Source organism: Budorcas taxicolor, chromosome 4 (genome assembly GCF_023091745.1).
Source record: "Budorcas taxicolor isolate Tak-1 chromosome 4, Takin1.1, whole genome shotgun sequence".
In the NCBI taxonomy this organism is placed as follows: domain Eukaryota; kingdom Metazoa; phylum Chordata; class Mammalia; order Artiodactyla; family Bovidae; genus Budorcas; species Budorcas taxicolor.
The window spans coordinates 25,538,038-25,545,487 of NC_068913.1; the positions used below are offsets into that span (position 1 = coordinate 25,538,038).

At 43.3% G+C, this 7,450-nt stretch overlaps 1 non-coding gene across 1 annotated transcript; it reads right to left on the bottom strand.

The window, feature by feature from the left end:
* Positions 1-871: 871 nt before the first annotated feature.
* Positions 872-943, bottom strand: TRNAW-CCA (transfer RNA tryptophan (anticodon CCA)). Its single transcript has one exon. It is a non-coding gene; the product is annotated as a tRNA-Trp (tRNA).
* Between the last annotated feature and the right edge of the window lie 6,507 nt (positions 944-7,450).

Consider the following 7,450-nt stretch of genomic DNA (forward strand, 5'->3'; position numbering starts at 1 on the left):
CTAATTCATCTGATTCTTGTGACCCCAGAGACTGCAGCCTGCCAGGCTCCTCTGTCCATGGGATTTCCTTGGGCAAGATAACTAGAGTGGGCTGTCATTTCTTTTCCCAGGGGATCTTCCATTCTCAGAGACTGAACCCACATCTCCTGCTTGGCAGGTAGATTCTTTACCACAGAGCCATCTGGGAAACCCCCATTCTTGAATAGCATATTTAAAAGCATACTATGGGTTTTATAATATTGTATTTAGAAAGCCATTAGAATCTCCAAACATTAAAAAGGAAAGAAAAAAACCAAAGAACATTTTAAAAGAAAAGCAATTTTAACACATTTCAACCGCTCACTGGGTTCTCAGATCTGACTGAAAACAGAAGTTCACATCTACCAAAAGGTACTTGACTAAGATCACTGTTTTGAGAGCTTGACAATCACTTCAGAAGCTGCTTCAAGGCCAATTCAACAGGAAATTTACATCTACCATCAATATCTGTGTTATGGCATCATCAACCTGTGTTCCTTGTAACTGTGTAACAACAGGAATGTAAAATTCCCAGTCCTAGAGTTTTGCAAAATGTTTTAGAAATGGAAGTGTAATTGACTATTAAATGTTGTGTCCTAGGGGAACAGTTCTAAACCTTAATAAATATAAGATGTAGACATCATGATTTATTGCTGCGTAAAGTGACCTTGGGGCTTCCCAGGTGGCTCAGTGGGTAAAGAATCCACCTGCCACACAGAAGAAAGTGAAAGTGAAGTCGCTCAGTCATGTCCGACTCTTTGTGACCCCATGGACTATAGCCTACCAGGCTTCTCCGTCCATGGGATTCTCCAGGCATACTGGAGTGGGTTACCTTTTCCTTCTCCAGGGGATCTTCCCAACCCAGGGATCGAACCTGGGTCTCCTGCATTGGAAGCAGACGCTTTAACCTCTGAGCCACCAGGGAAGCCCATGGCTTCAATTCCTGGGTTGGGAAGATCCCCTGGGAGAGGAAATGACAACCCATTCCAGTGGGATTACTTGGAGAATCCCATGAACAAAGGAGCCTGACAGGCTACAGTCCATAGGGTCATGAAGAGTCAGACATGACTCAAGTGACTTGGCATGCACGCACACAAAGTGACCTTGTCTACAGGTAACTGGTTATCTCTATCGAAATTCAGTGAGCATACTGGGTCAAAGCAGGTCTCAGAAATGGTCCAGGGGCCAAACATATCTCAGCAAATACACACCTGTCAGGCATGCAGATATCCAAGGCAGATTCCGGTTGCACAGGGTCTAGCAAGCAATGCCAGTCGCACTGACCTGGGTAAAGTCATGGGTCATTAGCGAACATCGGTAGCCTCAGGGTACATATGCTCAATTTGATGATTGCTCTCACTTCGCCTGCTATGGCTACTGCAGGGAGAGGAGATAGCATACCCTGGCAAGTCTCAGGGGCTTTACTAAGCAGGTGCAACAGAAGAAGGGATTCAAAAAAAAAAAAGCAAAGAAAAAACAAAGGGAGTCTTTATAGTCCTTTTATATATTGCTTGTTAGAGCAACGTGTCCTTTTTTTAAACTGTAAAACATTAAAAGATCCTAGGTGTAAGAAATTGTGGTACATATATACAATGGAATGTTACTCAGCTTTACAAAAAGAACGCATTTGAGTCAGTCCTAATGAGGTGGATGAACCTAGAGCCTACTGTGCAGAGTGAAGTAAGTCAGAAAGACAAATATTGTATATTAACATATATATGGGATCTGGAAAAATGGTACCAATGAACCTATTTGCAGGGCAGCAATGGAAACGCAGACATCGAGAAGGGACTTGTGGACACAGTGTGGGAAGGACAGGGTGGGGCGAAAGAAGAGAGTGGTATGGAAACCTAGACATTAAGATACATGAGCTAGATAGCCAGTGGGAATTTGCTGAATGACACAGGGAGCTCAACCAAGTGTTCTGATAACCTAGAGGGGTGGGACGGGGTGGGAGATAGGAGGGAGGAGACATTTATATACCTATGGCTGATTCATGTTGATGTATGACAGAAACCCACACAATATTGTAAAGCAAATGTCTTGCAATAAGAACTTAAAAAAAAAAAACCTGGTAGGACATTACCTGGTTAGCCAGCATCTGTAGTTGGAGATGTTCATATTCACATAGAGCTAAGAAGGGATAGTGGAGGATGAGCTTTGGATTCAAGAGCTTGTCCATAGCATTGACTATCGCCCCCACCACATGGTCTCCATTTGGTTCTTCAGTGGTTAATTATATGAGAGGAAGACTCTTTCTGGGCGTTTCTCAAGCAGGTCACAAAGAGTCAGACACAGGATTGAGCACACATAGACAAGACTCTTTTCAAGGAAGATGGCTATTTTTGAGCCTATGCATTTACATAGACAGAAGCAGTAGAAACAGTTCCTAAAAGACAGAACTGAAAATATTCACAGGAGAGTATCCATGCCAGTCACTAGATGGAGCCCACACTAAATTCAGCTTTGGGGTGTTAGAAACAGGACTCAAACCAACAGGAGAATTAGAATCCTTTAGAATCCTCCTGCCAATGAGGGAGACTCAGGAGACGCAGGTTCAATCCCTGGGTTGGGAAGATCTCCTGGAGGAGGAAATGGCAACCCACTGCAGTATTCTTGCCTATCCTTGGACAAGATGTGCCTGGCAAATCCCATGGACAGAGGAGCCTGGTGGGCTACATTCTGTGAGGTCACAAAGAGTCACAAATGACTGAGCATGCAAGAAGATGCACAAATACAAAATATATTAGATGGGAAAGAAAGATACTTAAAATAAACCCAGTGATTGGGGATGGCATTTTACATCTGTTGAAATTTTGCAAGAGGGTACTTTAGAAGTTCCTGTTAGGCTATATGCAATAGCATAGTTGAAAACAGTTTGAACTGGACCATGGAAAAAGATAATTTTTAGCCGTGGAATTGCATTGATGAATATGCTGCTCTGACCTAGTTCAGAACTTTCTGGGAGTGTTGTTCTAGGGGCAAAATCCATCTGCTTATTCCCCTCAGGAGGATAACCAGAAAAGCAGTGGTTGGTATTGGAGGAACCCTCATGAGGGTAGATGCATTTTGGCCAGAGAGACTGCTGATGTATGCTGTTGAGAGAGGAAGTGAAGCCCCTGATTGACTCCAGGTCAGGGGCCAGCAAACCTTTCCTGTGAAGGCCAGACAGTATATATTTGTGGCTTTGCAGGCCAGATGGCCTTTGTCACAACTACTCAACTGTTCCAACATTAGTGCAAATATGGCCATAGGAAATATGTAAACAACCAAGTGTGCCTATGGCCAGTGAAACTTTATTTACGGACACTGACATTTGCATTCCACTTAATTTTCATGTGTTACAAAAATTATTCCTTTTTTGATTTTTTAAAAACCATTTAAAGGGCTTCCCAGGCACTAGTGGCAAAGAACATGCCTACCAATGCAGGAGACATAAGTGACTTCGGTTTGATCCTTGGGTTGGGAAGATTCCCTGGAGAAAGGCATGGCAACCCACTCCAGCATTCTTGCCTGGAGAATCCCATGAACAGAGGAGAGGGGCAGGCTACAGTCCATGGGGTTGCAAAGAGCCAGACATGTCTGAAGTGACCATTAAAACAACCATTAAAACACCATTAGCAACCATTAAAACACTGAAGCCCATTCTTTTTATTAGATTTTATATATTTATTTATTTTTGGCTATGCTGGGTCTTTACTGCTGTGCTCGGGCTTTCTCTAGTTAGTTGCAGTAAGCAGAGACTACACTTTGTTGAGGTGCACAGGCTTGTCATTGCAGTGACTTCTCTCCTTGCAGAGCACAGGCTTTAGGGCGAGGGCTTCCGTAGTTGCAACATATGGGCTCAGTAGTTGTGGCTCCCAGGCTCTAGAGCATAGGTTCAACAGTGCATGAGCTGAGTTGCTCCACAGCATGTGGGGTCCTCTCAGACCAGGGATCAAACTTGTGTTTCCTGCATTTGCAGGCGGATTCTTAACCACTAGACCTCCAGGGAAGTCCCTGAAGCCTATTCTTATCTCCTAGGCTATACAAAGTCAGGCAGTAGGCTGGAATGGCCCATAGGCTGCTAGTGTCTGCTGATCCTTTTACTAAGTTGGCAGGTAACTTTTAACTACTGTGTTAAAGTGTAGCTCTTTTTACCCACCATGATGTCTCCTTTTTTGATTTGAGCCATCTGTCAAAGGTATACTTCTGGTCTCTTGTTCTACCCTTTACTCCTTCTTGTGGATATAGATTTACCAGATTGATGGATATAGCATTAGTTCATATTTCTCAATTGGACAGGAGTAAACTATTGAAAGTGAAAGTAGAGAGTGAAAAAGTTGGCTTAAAGCTCAACATTCAGAAAACGAAGATCATGGCATCTGGTCCCATCACTTCATGGGAAATAGATGGGGAAACAGTGGAAACACTGTCAGACTTTATATTCTGGGGCTCCAAAATCACTGCAGATGGTGACTGCAGCCATGAAATTAAAAGACGCTTACTCCTTGGAAGAAAAGTTATGACAAACCTAGATAGCATATTCAAAAGCAAAGACATTACTTTGCCAACAAAAGTCTGTCTAATCAAGGCTATGGTTTTTCCAGTGGTCATGTATGTATATGAGAGTTGGACTGTGAAGAAAGCTGAGCGCCGAAGAATTGATGCTTTTGAATGAGGTGTTGGAGAAGACTCTTCAGAGTCCCTTGGACTGCAAGGAGGTCCAACCAATCCATTCTAAAGGAGATCAGCCCTGGGATTTCTTTGGAAGGAATGAAGCTAAAGCTGAAACTCCAGTACTTTGGCTACCTCATGTGAAGAGTTGACTCATTGGAAAAGACTCTGATGCTGGGAGGGATTTGGGGCACGAGGAGAAGGGGATGACAGAGGATGAGATGGCTGGATGGCATCACGGACTCGATGGACGTGAGTCTGAGTGAACTCTGGGAGTTGGTGATGGACAGGGTGGCCTGGTGTGCTGCGATTCATGGGGTCACAAACAGTCAGACACAACTGAGCGACTGAACTGACTGACTGACTGACTGAAACTATTGAAGGTCTTAAATGCAGGTAGACAGTGAATCATTGGTGTGTATTCTCACTACTTCTCTGAGAGTCAGTGCAGAGGCAAGTGTGTCCCATTTGCAGACTTTGTCCCAAGGAGTTGTCTAATGCACTTTGTTTCAGGCCTCTCATTTATCAGGGGAAATTGACTGGGTCCTGATTAGACCTAAGCCTTCATTTCCAACTCCTCCAATGGTAGCTGGTTCAACACACTTGGCTGAAGGCCATTTAGCATTTGTAAATAAGTGATGGTAACTGTTACTACTTAGGGATGGGCACAGTGACCTGAGTTGACTCAAATCTTTTCCAAAGTTGGAGGAACTGGTTTTCTTCTTTGTCACTGGATATGAACAAGGGAAGTGTGTTGCCATGTAATTAATGCTGGCATTTATCTTGTGACCATAAAGGAAGCAAACCCAAGGACAAAGCTGGCAGGCTGAGGACACAGAGCTGAGAGAGACAGAGAAAGCTTCTACAGCTCTGACTCATTCATGAGGGGAGCCCATCTTACCCCTAGATGTCTTGTTTTGTAAGCAAATGCCTTTATGTATTGTGTAAGTCTTCTGTAGCTTATATATATAATGAGCTACGAAGAACTAAAGAGCCTCTTGATGAAAGTGAAAAAGCTGACTTAAAACTCAACATTCAGAAAACTAAGATCATGGCATCCTGTCCCATCACTTCATGGCAAATAGATGGGGAAACAATGGAAACAATGGCAGATTTTATTTTGGGGGGGGTTCTAAAATCACAGCAGATGGTGACTGTAGCCATGAAATTAAAAGACACTTGCTTCTTTGAAGAAAAGCTATGACCAACCTAGACAGCATATTAAAAAGCAGAGACATTACTTTTCCAAGAAAGGTCCAGCTAGCCAAAGCTATAGTTTTTCCAGTTGTCGTGTATGGATGTGAGAGTTGGACTATAGAGAAAGCTGAGCACTGAAGAATAGATGCTTTTGAACTGTGGTGTTGAAGAAGACTCTTGAAAGTCCCTTGGACTGCAAGGATATCCAACCAGTCAATCCTAAAGGAAATCAGTCCTGAATATTCATTGGAAGGACTGATGCTGAAGCTGAAACTCCAGTACTTTGGCCACTTGATGTGAAGAATTGACTCATTGGAAAAGACCCTGATGCTGGGAAAGATTGTAGGCAGGAGGAGAAGGGGATGACAGAGGATGAGATGGTTGGATGGCATCACCGATGCAATGGACATGAGTTTGAGTAAATTCTAGGAGTTGGTGATGGACAGGGAGGCCTGGCGTGCTGCAGTCCATGGTGTTGCAAAGAGTCAGACATGACTGAGCGACTGAACTGAAGTGAATGAAAAGAGGACATGGTGATTTTACATTTGCTTTTTTTTTTATACTGAATAAATAATAAATTATTAGTGAATAAAAAATGATAAAAAGAAAAGAAGTCTGCTTTCAAAAGACAACCAAGGTTGATTGCCAGGAGCCAGTGTGAGGAATCCCGCCCATGGCAAAGGTCATGAGGAAGGAGGCTCGGCATATGCAAAGGCAGGATTGAGCCTCAGGGGTCCCCCTGGATTTTCTCGAGCATCTACCCCCAAAACCAGAGTCTGCCTGCTTTACTGTGTTATGCTTTCCACCTAATCTTCTGACATTAACAGGGGGCTGTCCCCCCACCACCTTTTTCTGGAAAAAGTTAATTTAGAGCTTTTAGATAATAAGTCTCCTGGGCATAATAAGAGTGTTTCAATCCCAAAACCCCTCTGATGGCTTTCTAGCCTGCCTGCCGGACTCTTACAGCTGCACATGTGATTGTTTGCGGCCTCCCGACCCGCAAGAGGCACAGGAAGCTACATCCTAGGAATGTAGGGGCTTCCGAGGAGTCAAAATCATTAGAATAGGACTGGTTAAGGGTTTCATTTGTTGAGCCAATACTTGCTGGCAAATTTTCATATCCTTTATTTGTAGATATGGTTGGCATGTAGAAAAAATAGGTAGTAGCCCTGGCATTAGCAACATTAGATCTCTGAGTTAAGCACTTTCTTTGTTATAACCCACTGCACCTTTGTTCTACAGGAATGGAACTTTATTTAGTACTTTGAGGGTGATGCAGATTAAAGAAAAAAACACTTCAAGGGATAAAGAGTTTTCTGGTTGATAGACATTTATCTAGGAAAAGAGCCATAAAAATGTTAACAGGCCCCCTGGCCAGAAGATGATGTAAAACCACCTGGGACCTTTTGTATACGGGAAGGTATGCAAAAAGAAAGCCTGGTCTCAATAAGGGTCAGGACTGCTGCCCCTGCATAACTCTGCATATTTCATTATTTCTTTATGTACAACTTGGGGTATATAAGCTGCTTTTGAAAATAAAGTTGTGGGTCTGGCACCAATGCTTGGCTCCCCCATGTCG